Genomic DNA, 23,755 nt, shown 5'->3' with positions numbered 1-23,755 from the left:
AATCATGTTTCTAATCAGGTTTAAGCATTTGGTAATTGGATTAGCAAAACAAGAGTGTAAGTGCAAAATTAGCATTTCACCTTATGCATGGAGATTATGGATGAATAGTACACGTGCTTGTGACCAAATCCACTCAAAATATCATTTTGGAGCCAATGGAAGTGGTAGAATGTGTAAACAATGCATCATTTTTAAATTTGAATTTTCCCTCCAAAAATTAAGTGAAATACCAAAAAAATATTTGATGAGAATGCATGGCATGTAATGCATGATTTGGTAAGTAGAGGTCAAAAGAAGAATGTTGCAAAAAGAGCCATCTCATTTGGACTTATGGTTAAGAAGTTATGCACATTTGAAGTTCCATGTTCACTTGGCCATGATTGATCCATATCTCTTCAACCACACATGAGAAATCCATGATCTTGGACTTTTTGGAAAGAGGAGAGAAAGATCTTCAACTTTCATGTTGGACAAAATTTCATTTGAAGCTTTCTTGATGAGGTAATCTTGAGTTGAAAACCTTTCCATTTTTGGCAAATTCAAATTACAGGTCACTTACTATTTTTGGAAAGTTTTGATCTGACCTCAAATCCTTCAATGTTGATGTTTGAAATGTCAAATGAGACTTGTATGGACATGAATGAGGCCTCTCTAACCATCTCCCACCTTCAAATCCATGGTTGAACTGACAGTTGACTTCTGTTGACTTTCTAGGGTTTCAGATGAATTTCACATTGACTGATGATCTCTGAGCCTTCAATGCTTGACCAAATCACTTCAAAATGATCCTTAGGTCACATGAACTCATTGAACCAACCCTAGGGCTTTGATTCCATAGAATATTCACTTGCTTGCTTGACCAGTCTTGACTGATGACTTGATGGACTATGCAATGACCAATGCAATGTTAATGACCTAAAATGAAAATGTATATACAAAAGGTAGGTGCAAATTTGAGGTGCTACACATATGCACAAGCATTACATGCATCATTTTGCATAAGCAGGTATCTTGTTCTGGTCTTCTTTTCTATGGCTTAACTCTGTGATCTTCATTTATTTTGAAGACAAGCTGACTCACCGGTACTATACCAGAGCCAATTCTGCCAGAGTGATGGATCAGTTGGAACAAGAGAACAGAGAGCTGAAGGAAGAGGTCGCCAGGCTAAGCGCTTTGATGGAGCAGTTCTTGTCTGCTCAGAATCAACCTTCTCCAACTCCTGCAACTCCTCCCTAGAGGACTGTCATATCAAAAGTAGTTGCTCCGACTGTGCCAGCTGCTAGTGCTCATTTCATGCCGAATGCCATGCCAGCCGGGTTTCCTTGGGGTATGCCTCCTGGTTTCATGCCAGATATTCCAGCGCCTACCTTTGCTTCTATGTCGGCATCTAGCCCGGTCCTTGTTGCTCCTCCTCCTGTCGTGCATACCATTCCTAGGGTAGATGACACCATCTATCATTCTGAGCCGTCTGAGGGCCCGGATGTCAATGAGAAGATGGATGCTATGAACGATCAATTCCTCGAGCTGCGAAAGGAATTGAAGACCCTCCGAGGGAAAGATCTGTTTGGCAAGTCTGCTGCTGAACTCTGCTTGGTTCCCGGTGTGAAGATCCCGGTCAAATTCAAAGTTCCTGACTTTGAAAAATACAAGGGGAACACCTGCCCTCTCGCTCACCTGGTTATGTACGCCAGGAAAATGTCAACTCAGACAGATTATGATCAGCTTCTGATCCATTATTTACAGGATAGTTTGTCTGGTGCGGCTCTTCATTGGTATATGAGCCTTGATAGCGCAAACATCCGATCCTTCAATGACCTTGGCGAAGCTTTCGTCAAGCAGTACAAGTATAATGTTGATATGGCGCTTGACCGTGATCAACTCAGGGCCATGTCTCAGAAGGATAAAGAGACATTTAAGGAATACGTCCAGAGGTGGCGAGAGCTGGCAGCTCAGATAACTCCTCCGCTGGAAGAGAAGGAGATGACTAAGATCTTTCTAAAGACTCTTAGTTCATTTTACTATGAGCGGATGGTAGCAAGTGCTCCCTCTGATTTCACCGAGATGGTGAACATGGGGATGCGTCTGGAGGAAGGTGTCCGTGAAGGACGTTTGGCTAAGGATGAGAGCTCTTCTAAACGGTATGGGGCGTTTAAGAAGAAAGATGGGGAGGCACATGCTGTGCAATCCCATGTTAAACCAAGAAGACCCTCTGCTAAGAGGAAGCCGGTGCGTCATCAGCATCAGGTGGCTCATATAACACCTGTTTTCAGGGATAATTCGCAGCAATATCAGCAGCATCAACAACCACCTCAGTATCAACAGCAACACCGTCCACAGCAACAGGCTTACCAGCCTCGTGGCAGCACCAGTAACCAAGCCAATCTGAATTATGATAGGAAGAAGATCAGTTTCGATCCTATTCCTATGTCATATGCTGAATTGTATCCTTCCTTATTGGAAAGGAAACTGGTTACACCCAAAGAGCCTCCGGCTGTACCTGCTAACCCGCAGTGGTGGTACAAGCCAGATCAACATTATGTGTACCATTCCGGTGCTCCGGGACACAACATTGAGAACTGTTGTCCGTTGAAAACCAAGGTTCAAGACCTTATGCGATGCGGTATTCTGAGCTTCGAGGACTCAGGCCCCAATGTTACAAAGAACCCATTGCCCGAGCATGGGAAGTCAGTGAACATGGTCCAGGGGTGCCCTGGGAAATATAAAGTCAAATATGTAAGTCATATTCGACAGTCATTGGTCGAGTTGCATCATCTGCTGTGTCAATACAGTCATATGGAGCATGACCATGACAGATGTCGCATCTGCTCTGTCAATAGACTGGGTTGTCGCCAAGTGCGAAGAGAGCTTCAAGAATTATTGGATGAAGGTACCATAGAGATTCTTCAGAACAGGAATGTTGATGAAGACGAACCAGAGGTGAATGTTATTTCTCCTGTGTTCAAATTGCCCGAGCCTGTTGTCATCCGATACGATGGTAGCAAGCCGAAGGTCTCTCCTTCATTGATAATCAAGCCAGCAGGCCCTGTGCCTTATTCTTCGGATAAAGCAATTCCTTTCAGATATAATCCTGTTGCTGTGGAAGATGGGAAAGAAGTTCCGTTGCCTTCGACTTCTGTAGTAAATATTGCTGATGTGAGCGGGTTGACCCGTAGCGGTCGTGTGTTTTCTGCACCCCCGAAGCCTCACGTTGCTTCTGATTCTGCTGAACACCCAGTTGGGACTGTTGTGAATGTTCAGAATCCGGCACTTGATGTTGCCAAACCCTCCTTTGTACAAAAGACTCCTACTTTTTCTGTTGGCCCTAGTGGCATTGTGAATGAAGAGTGTGATGAGATGCTGAGGCTCATCAAGAAGAGTGAGTACAACGTTGTAGACCAGCTTCTACAAACGCCGTCCAAGATCTCCGTGCTATCTTTGCTTCTGAATTCAGAACCCCATAGGGAGGCTCTGCAGAAAGTTTTGGACCTGGCTTATGTTGATCATGATGTCACCATAGAACAGTTTGATAGTATCGTTGCAAACATTACTGCTTGCAACACTTTGAGTTTCTGTGATGCTGATCTCCCTAAGGAGGGAAAAGACCACAACATGGCTTTACATATTTCCATGAACTGCAAGACTGATGCCATGTCCAACGTGCTGGTGGACACTGGATCATCTTTAAATGTATTTCCAAAGACCACGCTCTCCAGATTGTCATATCAGGGGCCTCCCATGAGGCAGAGTGGTGTTGTTGTGAAAGCTTTCGATGGGTCGCGTAAGACCGTGATTGGGGAAGTTAATCTCCCAATCAAGATTGGACCAAGTGATTTCCAAATTACCTTCCAGGTTATGGATATCCACCCATCTTATAGCTGTCTCCTTGGTAGACCATGGATTCACGAGGCTGGCGCCGTGACATCCACCCTACACCAGAAGCTGAAATTCGTCAAGAATAAGAAACTGGTTGTGGTAGGGGGAGAAAAGGCTCTCCTGGTTAGCCACTTGTCTTCTTTCTCCTATATTGATGTTGAGGATGAAGTTGGAACGCCGTTCCAAGCTTTATCTATTGCTGAGCCAATTGAGAAGAAGTCTCCTTCATTTGCTTCCTATCGCGATGCAAAACTGGCCATCGAATGTGGTGCAGTTGCTGGTTTAGGGAAGATGATCGAGCTTGAAGACAATAAGTCCCGGGCTGGCATTGGCTATTCTTCTGGGGCATTCAATGTGCAAGGGCTGTTCAAGAGTGCAGGTTTCATCCATGCTGATCAATCCGAAGAAACTGCTGCTATTCTGGAAGAGGATGCAGAGGATCTGAGCAACTTCATCATACCTGGTGGTGTCTGCCACAATTGGGTCGCTGTAGATGTTCCTACAGTCATTCATAGATCAGAGTAATATGTTCACTTTGTTCAAAACCCTTCTCCCATGCCAAAAGGAGAAGTGATGACATTGTTGGCGTCATATATACAATGATATTTCATTCAATTAATGCATTGTTAAACATTTGTTTTTCCCTTTGTTTTCACTTTTTGCTTTTGCATAAAATTAGTGATCACAAAAAACCATAAAAACAAGAATAAAAGCAATCTTTTCATCTGCATAATGATTTGCTTGTTTAAATTCTAAAGTTTTTATTATCCAAAATCATTATGCAGGTTGATTCTAAAACCCATTGAACATAATGATCCAACACCATCTCCCAATTTTTAATTCCCTGTATTTGAGGCAGAGGAAGATGATGTTGAGGGGATTCCTGATGAGATTACCCGTCTCCTTGAGCACGAGAAGAAGATCATTCAGCCGCATCTCGAAGACTTGGAAACAGTCAACTTGGGGTCTGAAGATTGTGTTCGTATGCTGAAGATTGGGGCGCTTCTTGAAGAGTCTGTCAAGATTGGGTTAATTAGTTTGCTACGAGAATATTCCGATATCTTCGCTTGGTCATATGAAGACATGCCGTGTCTAGATACAGATATTGTGCAACATTTCCTGCCTTTGAAGCCTGAGTGCGTGCCTGTGAAGCAGAAGCTCAGAAGAACTCATCCAGATATGGCAGTGAAGATCAAAGAGGAAGTTCAGAAGCAAATTGATGCAGGGTTTCTGGTGACTTCTACATATCCTCAATGGGTGGCCAATATTGTGCCTGTGCCTAAGAAGGACGGAAAAGTCCGTATGTGTGTTGATTACAGAGATTTGAATAAGGCTAGTCCTAAAGATGATTTTCCTCTACCACACATTGATATGTTGGTAGACAATACAGCTAAATTCAAAGTCTTCTCGTTTATGGACGGATTTTCTGGATATAACCAAATCAAGATGGCACCCGAGGATATGGAGAAGGCAACATTCATCACACCATGGGGAATATTCTGTTATCGAGTGATGCCCTTCGGTTTGAAGAACGCCGGAGCCACGTATCAACGAGCTATGACTACCTTGTTTCATGACATGATGCACAAGGAGATAGAGGTCTATGTTGATGATATGATGGCTAAGTCCCGAACGGAAGTTGAACATGTTGAGCATTTGTTGAAGCTTTTTCAGCGTTTGAGGAAGTTCAGACTTCGTCTGAATCCGAACAAATGTACATTTGGAGTCCGTTCTGGCAAGTTATAGGGTTTCGTTGTCAGTGAAAGAGGTATTGAAGTTGATCCTGCAAAGGTCAAAGCAATACAAGAGATGCCTGCACCCAAAACTGAGAAGCAAGTCCGAGGTTTTCTTGGCCGCTTGAATTATATTTCCAGATTTATATCCCACATGACTGCCACATGTGCGCCGATATTCAAGCTCCTCCGGAAAGATCAGTCTCATAATTGGACCGAGGATTGCCAGAAAGCTTTCGACAGTATCAAAGAATATCTGTCTGAACCTCCGATCTTGTCTCCGCCTGTGGAAGGAAGACCTCTGATCATGTATTTGACCGTTCTTGAAGACTCGATGGGTTGTGTACTCGGTCAACAAGATGAATCAGGGAAGAAAGAATCTGCTATCTACTACCTTAGTAAGAAGTTTACTAATTGTGAGTCTCGGTACTCAATGCTTGAGAAGACGTGCTGTGCTTTGGCTTGGGCTGCTAAGCGTTTACGCCAGTACATGATAAATCATACAACTTGGTTGATATCCATAATGGATCCAATCAAGTATATCTTCGAGAAGCCTGCTTTAACTGGGAGGATTGCCCGTTGGCAGATGTTGTTATCTGAGTATGATATTGAGTATCGAGCTCAGAAAGCTAGCAAAGGTAGTATCTTGGCTGACCATTTAGCGCACCAGCCGATTGAAGATCATCAGTCTGTTCAGTATGACTTCCCTGACGAGGAGATTCTGTATTTGAAAATGAAAGATTGTGATGAGCCTACACTTGATGAAGGTCCGGAACCTGGTTCCAGGTGGACGATGGTGTTTGATGGCGCTGTAAATCAGTATGGAAATGGAATTGGGGCAGTAATCATTACTCCTCATGGCACACATATCCCTTTTACAGCAAGGCTAACTTTCAAATGCACGAATAATATGGCTGAGTATGAGGCCTGTATTATGGGATTGGAAGAATGCATTGATTTGAGAATCAATCATCTTGATGTGTATGGTGATTCGGCCCTAGTTGTTAATCAGATCAAGGGAGAATGGGAGACGAATCAGCCTGGTCTCATCCCATACAGAGATTATACGAGGAGGATTTCAACGTTCTTTACAGAAGTTGACATTCACCATATTCCTCGAGAGGATAATCGGATGGCAGATACTCTTGCTACGCTCGCCTCCATGATTGTTGTGAAGTATTGGAATGAAGTTCCCAATATTGCTGTGATGCGCTTGGATAGACCAGCTCACATATTTGCAGTTGAAGAAGTCAATGATGACAAGCCTTGGTATTTTGATATCAAGAATTTCCTCCAGAACCAGGTCTACCCTCCTGGGGCATCTATGAAAGATAGGAAAACTTTGAGAAGGTTGTCAGGCAGTTTCTACCTCAGTGGAGAAGTGCTGTATAAAAGAAATTTTGACATGGTTTTGCTCAGATGCGTGGATAGACATGAAGCAAACCTGTTGATGACTGAGGTCCATGAGGGTTCATTTGGTACTCATTCCAATGGACATGCCATGGCAAGGAAGATGTTGAGAGCAGGCTACTATTGGCTGACAATGGAGTCTGACTGCTGCAAATATGTGAAGAGATGCCACAAGTGTCAGATTTATGCGGATAAGATTCATATTCCTCCGACACTTCTGAATGTGATTTCATCACCATGGCCTTTCTCCATGTGGGGAATTGACATGATTGGCATGATTGAACCGAAAGCGTCCAATGGGCACCAGTTCATTCTCGTAGCAATTGATTACTTCACCAAATGGGTTGAAGCCGCATCGTATGCGAATGTGACCAGGCAGGTGGTTGTGAAGTTTATCAAGAACCAACTGATTTGCCGTTATGGTGTGCCAGATAAGATCGTTACTGATAATGGATCTAATCTGAATAATAAAATGATGGATGAGTTGTGCGCTGAATTCAAGATTGCACGCCATAATTCTTCTCCCTACAGACCTAAGATGAATGGGGCTGTTGAAGCTGCTAATAAGAATATCAAGAAGATTATCCAGAAGATGACAGTTACGTACAAAGATTGGCATGAGATGCTGCCATTTGCTTTGCATGGTTATCGTACATCTGTTCGCACTTCAACAGGGGCAACCCCTTTCTCTCTTGTTTATGGCATGGAAGCTGTTCTCCTAGTAGAGGTGGAGATCCCATCAATGCGAGTCTTGATGGAAGCCAAGTTGACTGATGCTGAATGGATTCAGAGTCGTTATGACCAGTTGAATTTGATTGAAGAGAAACGATTGACTGCCATGTGCCATGGTCAGTTGTATCAGCAGAGAATGAAGAAGGCATTCGATAAGAAGGTCAAGCCCCGTGTGTTCCGAGAAGGAGACCTCGTGCTCAAGAAAGTCTTGTCTTTCGCGCCCGATTCCAGGGGCAAGTGGACTCCAAACTATGAAGGTCCATATGTTGTTAAGAGAGCCTTTTCAGGCGGTGCTTTGATGCTTACAACAATGGATGGGGAGGATTTCACTCGTCCTGTGAATTCAGATGCAGTCAAGAAATACTTTGCCTAAAAAAAAGTATATGCAAAAGAAAAACAGAATAGCTCGCTAAGTTGAAACCCGAAAGGGCGGCTTAGGCAAAAATGAGCGTCTCGGTGGAGAACCCGAAAGGGTAATCCAGGCAAAAGTTAGAGACTTGAAAAAAAGAATATTTGCATCCCACTAGATTGAGTACCTCACTCTGGGGCAATCTAAGCAAAAGTTAGGGATTTGGCAAGTAACTGCATCCTGACAAGACTTTCTGTTCCACAGCTGTCTGTTCGTCAGAGATTCTCGATTCGTCGTCAACTGGAGCTTCGAATACATCGAGATTCAAATTGGTAGAGAAAGGATCATTATGTTCAATGTAGCCCTCTTCCAATATATATCACTGATTTCAAATTTGTACAGATCTATGGAGTCTTGCCATTTACAGGCTACCATTCCATCAAATAAATTTGAGCTTTTTATCCAATTATTTGCACTCTCATTTGTTTCAATTCAACAAATGTTTGCATGTTTTAATTGATAAAATATCATTGTTTTAAACAAATGAATTTTTCAAAATTGTTTTTAAACAAAGTGAACATTCACAATGATGAAAGGATACTCAAGAATATCTCAGTGCTCTCCCAAGGGTGACATGATTTCCAACAGGTAAGACATTTATTCATATTCCTGGCATTGGGTGTATCCTCTTTCTCCAGATTGTTGTTGGGGTTGTTCCCCAAGCAGAGCTTCTGTTGAGATTTTGCTTATCCTTAAGCAGAGTGTTTGTTGAGACTTCATGATCTTCTTCAACAATGTTCTCTCCCTAGCATGGGTGATTTCCTTTTGGGAGATTCAGTGGTTAGTGGGTTGATATCCTCGTACTTTATCTGTCTCCTCAGCATAGTCACTAGCAGAGTGGTTGATTTGATATATCTCCGCATCGGAGCGCTTAGCCCTTCAGCAGAGCAGTGATTATTTCCTCCTCAGTAGTTGTTGATTTATTTTGGAAGGTGTAGCCTTTAGTGGTTGATCTCTAGCTCTCCTCCACATCCTCAGTGGATTCTTCAGTGAATTCCCCAGTGGATCTGCCCGTAGATTGGTGGTTTGGTGGATTATATCTATATGATTTCCTCAAAATCCCCGCCAGAGTTGGTATCCTCGACAGAGTTGTTGTTGTGGCAGTCTTTGCCTGTTGAAGTCTCTGTTTTCCCCAGTGGGGTCGATTGGTGATCTATCATCCGGAGGTTTGGTTGATTTCCTGATGCTTTTGAACCTCAGTAGAGTGGCTTGTTGCAGAAACTACTTGTGTGATCTATTTTCTCCTCAATGGGTTTATCCCCTATGGAGTAACTACTTGTATTCCCCAAGTAGAGTTGCTTGTGTAGTTAGATTCTACATGGATGATCTGTTCTCCCTTTGTGGGTTGTTCCCCAGCGGAGTTATTTGGAGTTGCTTTCGTGGAAGTTCACGTCTGTACGATGAACTTTTGCTTCCCAGTTGATACTGAGGGTCCCCTGCAGATATCTCGGGATTTCTCCTTTCCCCAACAGATTTATCTTTGTGGCCTTTGTTGCCTGTTGTAGACTTCTGTTCCCCAGTTGGGTTGATTGTTGATCCATCACTCAGAGATTCGTATTTCTCCTGATATCTCTGGTTTTGTTTGCCCCCGCAGATCTTTGTTTTTTAGCATGTATGATCTCCAGCAGATCGGCTTTCCAGTTGGTTTTTCCCCTGGAAGTGTAGTACCGGGCGTTTGATTCCTGGACCTGTTTGTGTTAGATATGTCTGTTTTGTCAACATTCATTAAACATAAATCACGCATATTCATGCATATTTTCAACATTCAGATATTCATGTTACATTTTTTGCCATATATCTTTTGTTTGTTGTTCCCTGCTAAAGGACATATAGATCTTTAATAGATCTTCCCCAAGCAGATGTCGGGTGTCTAATCTCTCCATATAGAGTCAGCCCCATAAGCAGAAAGTGTCTGTCTTTCCTTCTGCAGTTCCCCACTGAGATATATCCTCGTGGATGACGGTTCTTTCCGTTTCCTCCCAACACATATATTGGGATGAATTTTCCCTATTGAGTTATATCCTCATTAGGACGAGTCTTGATTCAGTTTGCCTTTTTGGTTCGATCCCGAATTGGCGTTTTTCAACTGTCTTTTATGCTTCCCTGTGGAATAAATGAATGAATTTCCCAGTAACCGGCAATAGTTCTTTTTATCCCCAGCGGAGTTTGGGCCTCTACCCTTATATCGGTAGTTGTAAGTCCTATGTTTTTTTCCTCTTGGCGGAATTTGTGGTTATATACCTTTTATTCCTCAATAAGAGTTGATTGGTTTTCTACCCAGTATTCGGTAGTCGTAAATCCTATCTTTCCTGCTCTCCAGCAGTTTGTGGTTTGTTATAAACCCTGCTTTGTTTCCCGTGCGGAGTTGTGATTCGTTCATCGCCACGCGGAGTTGTTGGTTTTCTGCTGCATATTCGGTAGATGTAAACCTTACTTTCTTTTATCCCCTAGCAGAAGTAACCTTGTGGTTCGTTCTGGTTGATGGTGGATTTTGTGCTGTTGTGGTTTTATCCCCAACGGAGTTTGTGCTTTCTTGTGGATAATTGTCGGATGCTAGCAATTTTATCCCCAGTTGAGTTTTTGGTTTTCTACCCAGTAGTCGGTAGTGTTAAACCTCTTGTTCCTCAACCAGATTTTTGGTCTTCTACCCCGTATTCGGTAGTTGTAAATCCTAATTTCTCCCCTTTGCAGAGTTAACCTTGTTGTTCGTCCTAACTGATGATGGTTGCTCTTTGTGGTTATCTTCATTCAATGTTCGATGTTGATTTTCCCTCCTTGCTCCTGGATAATTGCCGGTTGCTAGCAATTGTATCCCCAGCAAGTCCTTGTGGGTAATTTTTGTTTATGCAATACATCCCCAGCGGGTCTTCTTTCATTTACCCTTTTGTTGGTAATGTTGTTGCTCCCTTTGATCGGCCATCTTTATATACCTAGTTTGGTATCCCGATGCCTTTCTTTTCGGTCGATTTATCCTTTATTAACCCAGTAACCGGTTGTGGATAATCTTCCATGCGAGTGTGTTATCCATGTTCTGACGGTAATGGATAATATATCTCATGCACTCTTCAGTCGAAACCCGTTATGTTTCCCTAGTCGAGTAAGATTCGTTATTCCTTTGTGGAATCGAATATTCTTTGTTTTCGGATAATTGCCGGATGCTTGCAATTTATCCCCTGTGAGTTGTCTTTCGTTTACCCTGTTGTTGTTGGTAACGATTGTCCCTCTTTTTGGTTGGTCACCTATTATATACCCTGTAACCGGTATCTCTGGTGTCTTTTCCTTTCGAGTATATTATTCACGTTCTGACGGTAATGAATAATATATCTCATGCACTCTTTGGTTGGAGTCCTTTGTTGATTTTCCCCAGTAGAGTAAGATTCGTATTCTTTGTAGAATCGAATATCCCTCCTTTCGGATGATGAGTGTTTTGGCATATATACCAATTCACGCTTGGTCGGTCACCTATTATATGCCCTAACCGGTATCCCTGGTGCTTCCTTCCATGCGAGTGTATTATCTACGTTCTGACGGTAATAGATAATATATCTCATACGAGTATTCTATCCACGTTCTGACGGTAATGGATATTATATCTCATGCACTCTTTGGGCTTGTGTCCCCAGCAGAGTAAGATTCGCTTTCCCGTTGTGGATTCGAATGTCCATCCTGTAAGTCGATTTGCTTTTTCAAGCCCTCCTTTCGGATGATGAGTGATTTGGCATATATACCAATTCACGCTTCGGTCGGTCACCTATTATATGCCCTAACCGGTATCTCTGGTGTTCTTTCCTTTCTGCTCCCTATTATGACCTTGGTCCCCTGTGGAGTCAGATTTTCCTGAGTTGATGTACCTTTTTCAGGTCTTTCTTAGATGTTTGGTTGATTGATATCTCTCACCCTTATACCGGTCTTAGATATTCATTCTTCCTGAGTTTGTTACCCTTATACCGGTAACACCTCACTCTTGCAGTTTTTCCCCCAGGAGTCTTTGATAGACGTTCCCCGGTGGAGTTCCTGTTGTGATTTTTGCCCTTTGCTGTATTGGCGTGTTCCCCGATATATGCATTTTTCCCCGGCAGGGAGGTTCTTTGTGAATCTTTCCTGGTCCGAGTCCGGATTTGTATCCGAAGTATCCTTGGTGGATAGTTTGAGTCAGCTTGAGTCTTTCCATTGGATTTGTCCCTTTGGAATTTTCTTCTGTTCCCCAGTTTGAGTCCTTTACTCCCCAGTAAAGTCTCTAATCTAGTTCTTGTTTCCCTAATTCAGAGTCGTGTCCTGCTCACGCTTTTTTTTTTCTTTTTTCATATCCCCATTAGAGTCTTGTTAGAGTCTCTGTTCCTGGTGAGTGTATTACTCCGATGGATCGTCTTTTCTTCTTTGTGGACCTGTATTCCCCACAGAGGTGCTTCTTTTGCATGCATACATTTGCATCATGAGGTCTCTTAGGGACCAAAATTTGTCTCATTACTGTTATTTAAGCCCATTCTACCGCGTCGAGGTGAAGATTTCTAAACTTCACTTCTCCGGCTAGAATGACCTTAAATAGGGGCATCTGTAAGACCCCAATTTTGTCTCTAAGATCCCTCATGGCATCATATCATATCATCATATTGTCTCAAGGATCATTGTATACCTTGCCCCTTCCCTATGGGTGGGTCATCTTTTTGAGAGTGATTCTTGATCGCCAAGCATGTTTTGCATTTGTATATCATTGCTTTTCCTTTCATCACTAACCAAAAGTACAAAAATATGTCATCTAACCTTTGTCTTGCAGATGAAGCAATCACAGTTCAAAGCAGTCAAAGGCAGTCATTGAGCAATAGATGGTGGCCATTCTTGAGAATTTGGACCCCATGATCATTCACAAGAGTTCATATGAGCTATGACATCATTTTGAATCAAAATCCCAAGTGGTGGAGGCTTGAATTTCATCTGAACATTGCCAGGTCATCTGAAGACCTAGAAAGTCAACTGCCAAGTCAACTGTTGGATTTGGAGGTGGAAAGTGATTAGAAATACTTCATTCATGTTCAAGCAAGTCTCATTTGACATTTCAAACATCAACATTGAAGAAAATAAAGTCAGGTCAAAACTTTCCAAAAATAGAAAGTGACCTATAATTCAAAATTGCCAAAAATGGAAAGGTTTTAACCTAACTTCAACTTCATATTACATCCTCAAGAAGGCTTTAAATGAAATTTTGTTGAACATGAAAGTTGTAGATCTTTCTCTCCCATTTCCAAAAAGTCCAAGATTAAGGATTTCTCATGTGTGGTTAAGGAGATATGATCAAAACATGGCAAAGTGCACATTGAACTTCAAATGGGCATAACTTCTCAACCAAAGCTCCAATTCAAGTGGCTCTTTTTTTTACATTCTTCTCTTGACCTCTAGTTTCCAAAACATGCATTGCATTTCATCAATTCTCATCATATGAACATTTACCAATTCACTTGATTTTTGGAGGGAAAATGTGAAGTTTAAAATTGGTGCATTATTTGAACATTCCACCACTTCCATCGGCTCTAAAATGAAATTTTAAGTAAATTCAAATGCATTTTCGTGTACTGTTCACCATGCATTTTCATGCATAGGGTGAAATTGTTAATTTGCACTTACACTCCTTTTTTGCTAATTCCAATTACCTTTGCTTAAACATGATTAAGAGCATGATTAGGAGGGAGTATATAACACAAACCCTAACTGTTTTCAGCTAAGAACACTCACAATTTTCAGATCTAGAAAAACACCAAAAATTTTCTCTCACTTTTTTCTTTCAAATTCTTCAAACACACTCCACTTTTCTTGATCAATTCATCATCTGGAAGCATCTTTGAGCAAGCTTGAAGGAAGATCCATAACAATTCGTGCCTGTTTGAATGATATAGGTCCACGTATTGCCATGCTAGCGCGTTGATTGGCTTGTGTTTGTCTAACTATGCCACTTGTACTTTGACCATGCCATGTGGATTAATGAAACGGCTGCGTTTCATTCAGCAGGCGCTGTAGCACCTCAAATTTGCACCTCCCATTTTGCACATTCATTTTCATTTTAGGTCATTAACATTAGCATTGTCCACTGCATAGCATTGCATTGTCCATTGCCTAGTGCAAGTCATCAGTCAAGACTGGTCAGGAGATCCAGTTGTGCAAGCAAGCAAGTGCATTTCCTATGGAAGCAAAGCCCTAGGGTTGGTTCATTGAGTTCATGTGACCTAGGGATCATTTTGAAGTGGTTTGGCCAAAGGTTGGATGATCAAAGCTCAACAGTCAAGGTGCAATTCATCTGAAACCCTAGAAAGTCAACCAAAGTCAATTGTGCATTCAACCATGGATTTGAAGGTGGGAGATGGTTAGAGAGGCCTCATTCATGTCCATACAAGTCTCATTTGACATTTCAAACATCAACAATGAAGAATTTGACGTCAGATGAAAAGTTTCCAAAAATAGTAAGTGACCTGTAATTTGAAACTGCCAAAACTGGAAAGGTTTTCTCCTCAAGTTTACATCATCAAGCAAGCTTCAAATGAAATTTTGTCCAACATGAAAGTTGAAGATCTTTCTCTCACCTTTCCAAAAAGTCCAAGAACATGAATTTCTCATGTGTGGTTGAGAAAATATGGATCAATCATTGCCAATTGAATTTGAACTTCACAAGTGCATAACTTTTGAACCAAAAGGCCAAATGAGATGGTTCTTTTTGCAACATTCCTATTTTGACATGAGCTACCCAAAACATGCATCACATACCATGTATTTTGATCACAAAATTTTGGCATTTTTCATTTGAAATTTGGAGGGAAAAATCTAATTTGAAAAATAGGCATTGGCTTTACATTTTTTCACTTGAATTTGCCTCCTAACAACATTTGAAGTGAATTGGAAGCATGAACCGTGTACTGTTACATTGATTTCATGCACATGAGGTGAATTGACCAAATTTGCATAAACACTCATTTTCACTAATCCTTGGCATTTTGGTTAATTGTGATTAACAAACCTCATTAGCACATCATATAAAGGGTAAATCATAACAGAAATTGGATTAACTTGGCATAATTTCCAGATCTGAAACTTTTTCTTCATTGTGCTCTCAAACTTGTTCTTGAAGATTCATCAAAATTCTCCACAAACCTTGCTATTTCCTCGATTGAATCATCATCCACAATGATAACTGAGGTGGATTGAAGCTAGAATTCATCATTTTCGTGCACATTTTGGAACTGTTAAAGCAAGCTTTCCATTCATGGCAGTTGAAGGTTTCAGCACTATCGAGCACAATTGAGCCTCGATTCTTCATTCATTCACTCACATAAGCATTGGAGAGCATCTGTTTCAACATTACAAGGCCTGAAAACTACAAATCCAGTTCTGCATCTCTTTGAAGGTTAGGATTCGAATCTTATAATTCTTGAAATCATGATATGCATGTTATAGATCTTGGAACACTGAGTGCATAGAGCTTTGTGGCATTGAATTTCATCAAGAAATGAGTGAGTTAGGTTGAATTTAAGATTGATGTGTGAAACGTATCTTGCTCGATCCAGGCATGTTAGTGAGAATTAGGCTTAATTGATCATGGATTGTTGATGTGCTTGGAAAGATGAACACGATGGTATAGGTTTTGTGCATTTCTGTGACAAAATGTTCTTGACCTGGAAATTGATGATGAACACGCATGACCTTCTTAGGTTTTCGTTTCCCAGGCCTTGTTTGATCTTGTAACGCGCTGTTTGCATGCTTTTTCATGTTAATCGCCATGTATTGGTTGCATGTATCTGGCGTGGCTAAATGGTTGGCTGGTAGCGCTTCCATGTGCCACATCAACTTTAATGAAACGCTGTGTTTCATTGTAAGCGCGCTCAGTTCAAAAACGCACACGGTTCGAATCCGGGCGTAGACATTTCCACATTAGGCCTTTGCATTTTGATTCATTTATTTCATCCATGTTCTATATGCTTGTTCACATGTTTTTTTATTTTTTCTCCACTTCAAAAATTCATAAGTCCATGAATAATTGTCCAAATGAGATGAGGTTTTTTGCATAATGTTCCTCATGATGTCTACATATTTTTGATGATTTTTCCAGAAATTGTGCACGCATGGATTTTAATTTTGGCTAGGGATTGTTTACATGTGTGTTTTCTTGACATGCCTTGCCATATCCTTCATGAAATGATGAGTTTTGCTCCAATGATTGTGAAATTTTGTATGCTTAAACTAGACATCCTAATGGTCATTTTAGTATAGAGTTTGCATTTTTATCATTTCTGGTTGTTGAGATATGACCTGGTTAATGTAGGTGTGACAATGTGTGTCACACCTTGGCTTGCTTGATTTGCTGGTTTTCTTTACCCTGCCAAATAAATGCCAATTGATGTGAATTTTTTCATGATGCTACTTCTGGATGTTAGGATTGATCATGCATTTTTGTGGAATTTTTGAATGGATTTCCAATTCGTTTGAGATTTTACTTGCTGATTGGTCATGTTTGGACTTTTGGATAGTCATGAACTTAGATGATTTGTGAAATGCTTGATGTTTATCATATGAACTTGAAATTTTGTGGATTGATTCTAGACACATTGAAGTTTGTTGTGGCTTTGATTGGATGCATTTATCATGTATGGATTCTGTTTTATGCTTGTGAGAAGTTGATGCATCTATTTGTGCCTTGTTTGAGCTTGTTTTGCCTTGCCTTGCCTTATGGAATTTATTTGCCTTGCTTCCACTTGTCCAAATGCCTTGAATTTTGGTGTGATGGTCATGTGATGTGTGCTGTTTAGCCATGATTTTTCTTGGGATTTATTGAAATGTGGTTGAGTTGATGTGGATTGATTCATTCTGTTTGCTTCAATGAGCTTTCAACTTGCATGCTTTGCCTATTTGCTTTGTCAAATGAATTTGGTGAATGCTATTGATATGAGACCACTTGGATATTGTTCTTAATTGATTAATCTTGATTCTTGCCAATTTTCATGTTCTGTTTTGAATTATTTCTCCCCCTTTGACCCTAGGCCTTGTCCTAGTGGTTTGCTTCTCATGTTTGAGCTTGGTTTGTAGGTTAAGAAGCATATGGCTATGAGGGAATTGATTCACATTGCTTGAGTTAACTATTTGGTTTATCTTGACTAACCATGATTTGTTTTGTAGGTTGCTTTTAGCTCATTTGAGTTGAGCTTGTGCATTGTGCAATGTTGCTTTGCTTGTTTGACTGTGTACAGTTGACTATTGACAATTCTGTTTCTTTTGTTGACCTGTATACTGATTGTGTTAGATTGTTTTCAGGTACCTTAGTTGCTATAGTTCATTGTGAACTTGCTTTTGCTTTGCTTGATAGCTTAAGCATTGAGGTATAACTTCTCTGACTTCATGTAGTCTGGAAGACCTGTCCTGTTACTTGAGCAGACACCTGTCTGAAGTCCTCCTTAAGAGGCAAAGCTTGTGTTTGTTTACTTTTGTGCCAAGCAGGTAAAGACCTTTGATAAGGCAATTGGCAGATAAAAGAGATGTGTAGTCCATCTCCTGCTAATCAGTGAGTCATCCACTTTGCTCACACACCTTGTGTTGATGCATTGTGGATAATAGCCCAAGACCTCTGTTGTGTCAGTCATGTGGATAGAAGAGTTCCAATTTTCTGAACTCCCACACCTTCATTTGTCTGAAGCTCTCCCTGGCCAGGGATAAGAGCTGTGAGGCACACCCCTCACTTCCCATTTCATCTGCTTCACCCTAACTCTCAATGTTAGGGTTAAGAGCTAACATCACCCTAATACAGTGGCTTGTTTGTTGAGGTTGACATGACCCCTCGACTAAAGCCTAACCTTGTGTGAGCCCACTTTGCTTGTATATAGTGTGAGCTATTTGTGCTTGTGTTTACTCAGTTGCTGTTTAGGATAGCTTGCTCCCTGTGCAAGTTAGATAGAAACTTCAACCTAGGACCATGGTGAATTTACATGATAACTATTAGGCTCGAGTTAGTCTCCCTTCTAGTTTGTCATTTCCCAGTCTCTGGTTAGGTTAGAAGTCCTTTGTCCCTGCGTAGGGGAACTACGTCACCCTGATCCTCATACCAGATGAGGTACGTAGGCAGGAGATGAGCTGATCTCTCCGGGCGCCCTTTTTGTTTTGTCTTGTGTGTGTTAGGAGATGGATGTAAGCCCAGGGATTGGCATTCCGTATCCTCTTGTTGTGTGCTTGGAGTCCGATGTAAGTCCAGCGATTGGCATTCGGTTTCCAGTGTGGGTGTGTTTGGTTCAGAGTCTGATGTAAGTCCAGCGATTGGCATTCGGTTTCCATGTTTGCCTGTTTGTGTGGAGTCTGACGTAAGTCCAGCGATTGGCATTCGGTTTCCTGTGTGGTTTTGTTTGGCGTGCGTTAGCCGAGCTACGAGTGCTCTGATTCTTCTTTAGTCCGAGAAGATACGTATGCATAGGATGCGACATCCTAGCGAGCACGTTTCCCCAGTCCGAACTACGTCGACTCTGATGTTTGTGCCTGACAGACTACGTAGGCCCAGGATGCTATATCCTACCGAGTTAGTTTCTTTTGTTTTCCTGTGTCTCTTTCAGCCAGTGTTTGATGTTTGTGAGCAGTGTTTAGCAACCTTTATTCCATCCTTTTGTGCGTGGATCCCGTCGAGTACGACGGATGCGTAGGGGTGCTAATACCTTCCCTTCGCATAACCGACTCCCGATCCCATTCTCTTTGGTCGCGAGACCATGTCTTTTCCAGGTTTACTTCGAGCGTTTCCTTTCCCTCTTTTGGGATAAATAACGCACGGTGGCGGCTCTGTTGTTTTGTTTTCCCGCCGGTTTTTCGCGTAATGCGACAGCTCGCGACTCTGCTGGGGACATAGAGAAGTTGACCTCTTGCTGGTCCATCTTCCCTAAGCGAGTCTCTCCTAGCGCTCTCTAGGTTAGGGTTTTGGTTGTTGTTTGCTGTTATTTATTGCATTCATTTATTCATTGTTTGCATTTATGTGTGCATTAATGTTTGCATTCATTCATATTCATCTGTGCTGGCTGTGCTGTGTTTCTCTGTTTGGGGTGGGAGTTACACGAGGTAAAAGGCCCAATACCCAGGCTATGAGTGAAATCTAGGAAACCTAGGAATAGAGTGATTCTTGTGAAGCGGGTGGTATGCGCCACTTAGCGGAACATTGATATCACGAGCAGTTCAAACCCTGGTGGGATATTATCGTTACATACTTCGGGTGTGTATATGATGATATTCTGCGAAAGGTTATTTATGCTGCGTTTCTCTCGACCTTACCCTGGCCTAGATGACACCCGTGAGTGGGGAGGGAATGATCATTACAGGTACTGTTGGTGACTTGTTGGTGACTCTGAGTCCTGATGGTGACTTTGGTTCAGATGAACTTGTGGGTACTTACTTCTGTCACGCCGGAATTCTGTCCGTGATATCTATCAGCGGGTTCCGTTTATTTCGGATCCCCGGGTTGAATTTGAGAGTACTCGTTCATAGGATCTGGTTGTCGTCCGTTCAGTGGATGTTCCTGTGATGATAGTGATATAATCTCCGGTTCCGTTTATTTCGGAACTCCCCAAGTTGGATTTATGGTGACTTAGTCCCTCAGATGACTGTGACTGGTTCAGAGACTGAATGGGTCTTCAGATGACTTGGTGGCACAGTGACCTGCATTCATGCATTTGCATCGGTCTCATTTCGCATTCATCTGCATTCAACTCATGTCTATCCGTACTCAGGGTCCATTTTTGATTAAGATTCTGGTTGAGAGACAGCCAGATGTCAGAATGTTGTTGATGAAAAATTATTTGTCTCAGTGACGCTAGAATCAAAGGACATGATATTCCTCATACGGATAGACATTGCATGCGTGAGTCATACTAACCCATTTGCTGTTTTGTAGGTGTCAACCGGTGCGCATAACTCGTCTGTTCAGACATCCTGCTAGGATCAACAAATCCAAACTGATGGATCCACTCAGCGCCAACATTCTTGAGATGAAAGCGATGATGAGGGAGTTGTTCAGTGTTGTGCAAGGGCTTGCCTTGGGACAGAAAGCAATGGCTGAGAGATTGGAAAGGATTGAAGGCTGGATGATCAAGGAGAAAGTTCAGGGAAAGGCTCCGTCATCCGAAGTAAATAACCCCTCTGGCACTGTGGCAAAGAAACCCTCTAGCAGGGGTCAGCTCAAAAAGGAGGTTGAATCAGGAGGTGTGGAGACAAAGAAAGAACGTGGTAAGGATCGTTATCACCCTTATGTTGTCGCTGTAACCACTCCTGTTGGTAATCCACCTGTACCACAGCAACAACCACCACCTCAACAGAAAGCACTGAAAGCTAAGAGCCAAGTAAAGAAGGGGAAGCCATATCGTCAGTTTGATGAGCCACCTGTGACTTATACTCTTCTGTTCAAAAGGTTGAGGGATCTGGGGTTAGTCCGGCCAAGGATATTGATTCCCGTGGAACGGCAGCGGAGGCCTCCAAACTATGATGAGAATGCTAAATGCGATTTCCATTCTGGGGCACCCGGACACAACATTGAGGGTTGTAGAGCTTTCAAACATGTCGTCCAGGACATGGTGGACTCTAAGGTTATCAGCTTGGCACAGATAATGAATGAGGATGTTAACCCCGTACCCAGGAAAGGTCCTATAAGGGTAAAGATGGTGAAAAAGGACAAGAGAAGAATGGAGGTGACTGAGGAGGATCAGTTAAAAGTTCCAATGTCTGCGGTCCTAAAACCTCTGATGAAGGATGGAGCCTTCCCTAGTGTTGATAATTGTTGTGAGGCCGCTGCCACAAATGGGTGTGTAGTGATGAGAGACACGATCCAGAGAATGGTGGAAGTAGAAATGGACGGTGGTAAAACACCAAGTCAGGCAGTTGAAACAGTCCAGGTGGAAAATCCCTTTGTTGCTGAGAAGGAGAAGAAGCTGTCCATTTCGTCTTACAAACAAGCTCTAGAAGTGGTAAACAACGGAGAAGCCCTAGGCTGGGGGAAGATCATTGATATCGTGGTGAAAGCGGATATGTTTGGGGTCGGCTATCATCCAGACCAAGAGTCGTCTAGACCAAACAGAGGACGTCGTCCACCGTACACCTTTGTCAGTGCAGGAATGCTGGATCCTGATCATGCTTGTTCAGTGGGTGAAGAGATCGACAGTGACCGCGAGCTCGAGTTATGGATAAAGTCGTGCGTACCAGGGAATTGGAAGGCCTCAAAGATCACCACTGTCACTCATCCTGAAGTGTAGTATTTCTGTTTTTCAATTCTGTCTGCATGAAAGCCATAAGTTTTGCCCGAAACGTAATGGTCCATTGTAAGGGCCATCTCGTGTGTTTCATTTTGCAACATTTTGCATCAGTAATAAATGGATGTTTTTGTGATTAAAAGCGGTGTTCCCTGTTTTTCATTTATTTTTGCAGTTTTAAAAAAAAATGGCAATGTTTATTTTCATTCCTTTGGATTTGTCTCGTTCCAACCTCAAAAGTGACTATCCTCCTGATCTCATTGATAACAATTCGGTTACACCTCTGTATGACTTCGACAATCCGATCTATCATGCCGAAGAATAAGGCGAAGAAGATTGTGATCTGCTGGAATTAGCCAGGTTGTTGAAAAAGAGGAGAAGGTGATTCAACCGCACGAGGAGCGAGTCAAGATTGTTATTCCGGGTACCGCCGAGATCTGAGGCGAGTCGAGAACAAAATGGTAGCCCTGTTGAAAGAGTAAGTATGTTGATATCTTCGCCTGATTGTATCAAGACATACCAGGGTTGAATATCAATGTCGTGGGGCACAAGCTACCATTAAGAGAGGACTGTCCTCCAGAGAAGCGGAAGTTGGCGCCGAAAAAAGATGAGAAGGTGAGAATGTGTGAGGACTACTGAGTGAGCAGAACCAGTCTGGAAGATGACTACAATGATGTATTGGTTGATAATACGGCTCAATTCTCAGTATTTTCCTTCATTGATGGTCGCTGGCGGTGACCAGATCAACTGTCGCCAGATGATATGAAGTAAATAATGTCCATCACACCAAGGACCACATTCCTTGTTGTAAGATGATGTCATTCAGTCTCAAAAAGGCCGGTGCCACGTATCGAAGGTCAAGGGTGACTTTGTTTCATGATATGATTCATCGTGAAAGCGAATGCCATGTTGATGACATGATAGCAAAGTCCCAAGCAGAAGTGGGGCATCTGGGGAATCCGGGGCAAGTTGTTTGACCGGGTTGAGACAACTCAGACGGATATTGAGTCCGAATCAGTGCACTTGTGGAGTGCTGTCCGGTAAGTTGTCGAGGCTTATTGGGAACTAAAGAGGAATCGAGGTCGATCCTGCAAAAAAAAAAAAAAAGAAAAGAAAAGAAAAGAAAAAGAAAGAAAAGTAAAAGAAAAAACACAATACCAGAAATGCCTGAACCGAAAACAAAAAGAGATCAAACGGTCAGGTGGATAATGATTGCCAAGGGGCATTGAAAGATAAAAGAATAAATTGCAGGAACCTCTGATTCTGATGCCTCCTGTGGAAGGAACGACTATTAATCTGGTACTTGACAGCCCTCGAGGGGTCTATGAGGTGCGTATTGTGTCAGCATGACGAGTGTGGTCGAAAAGAGCATGCAATTTACCTAAGCAAAAAGTTTATCGACTGTGAAACAATACATTCACTGCTCGAGAAAACTTGCTGTACTTTGGCATAGGCTGCTCGCCGACTGAGACAGTAAATGCTGGATCATACCACTTTGTGGATTTCCAAGATGGATCTGATCAAGTATGTGCTTGAGAAGCTAGCATAAATCGGACGGGTTGCGAGGGGGCAAATGATTTTGATTGAATACGCTAATCAATATACCTCTCAGAAAGCAATCAAGGGGAGTGTATTGTCTGATTATTTCGCCCAGCGACCCATGGAGTATTATCAACCAAGGAAGTTTGAGTTCCCTGATGAGGACATTTCGAGGTGCTCAAATCGAAAGATTGTGAGGAACCGATCCCGGAAGAGGGGCCTGACTCTGAATCCGAACGGATTCTGATGTCTGATGGGGAATATGGATGAGTTAGTTCCGTGTTGGTTACGCTAAAGAGATCCCACAATCCTTTTATTGCCCAGATAACAGTTGAAGACACCAACAATGGTGGCCGAGCACGAAGCTTGGATCCTGGGTATCGATCTTCAGTGCGTACGTCTACTGGGGCAACGCCGCGCTCGCTCGTGTATGGGATAGAAGTGGTATTACCTACTGAAGTCTAGATCCTATTGTGGAGAGTCCTGATGGATGAAAATTGGAAAAGACTGAGCGGGTAAAGACTCGGTATGACGCATGGAGCCTGACTGAGGAAAAGAGGCTGACGGTTATTTGTCATGGGGCAGTTGTACCCAGTGAATGAAGCGTGTTGTTAACCGAGAAGTGTGACCTCGTGCGTGCCACGTGGGAAAGCTGGTATTGAAAAGGATCCTTCATCCTCAACGATCGTAGGGGCAAGTGGACACCCAATCATGAATCCCCAGCATGATCAAGAAGGTTTTCTCTGACAGAGCCTTGTTGCTGACGACCATGAGTGGCGAGGATTTTCCGTCTCTTGCAGATGCGGACGCAGTTAAAA

Source organism: Lathyrus oleraceus, chromosome 2 (genome assembly GCF_024323335.1).
Source record: "Lathyrus oleraceus cultivar Zhongwan6 chromosome 2, CAAS_Psat_ZW6_1.0, whole genome shotgun sequence".
Taxonomy (NCBI): domain Eukaryota; kingdom Viridiplantae; phylum Streptophyta; class Magnoliopsida; order Fabales; family Fabaceae; genus Lathyrus; species Lathyrus oleraceus.
The sequence above is the reverse complement of the archived record's forward strand: the minus strand, read 5'-3'. Positions refer to the sequence as shown.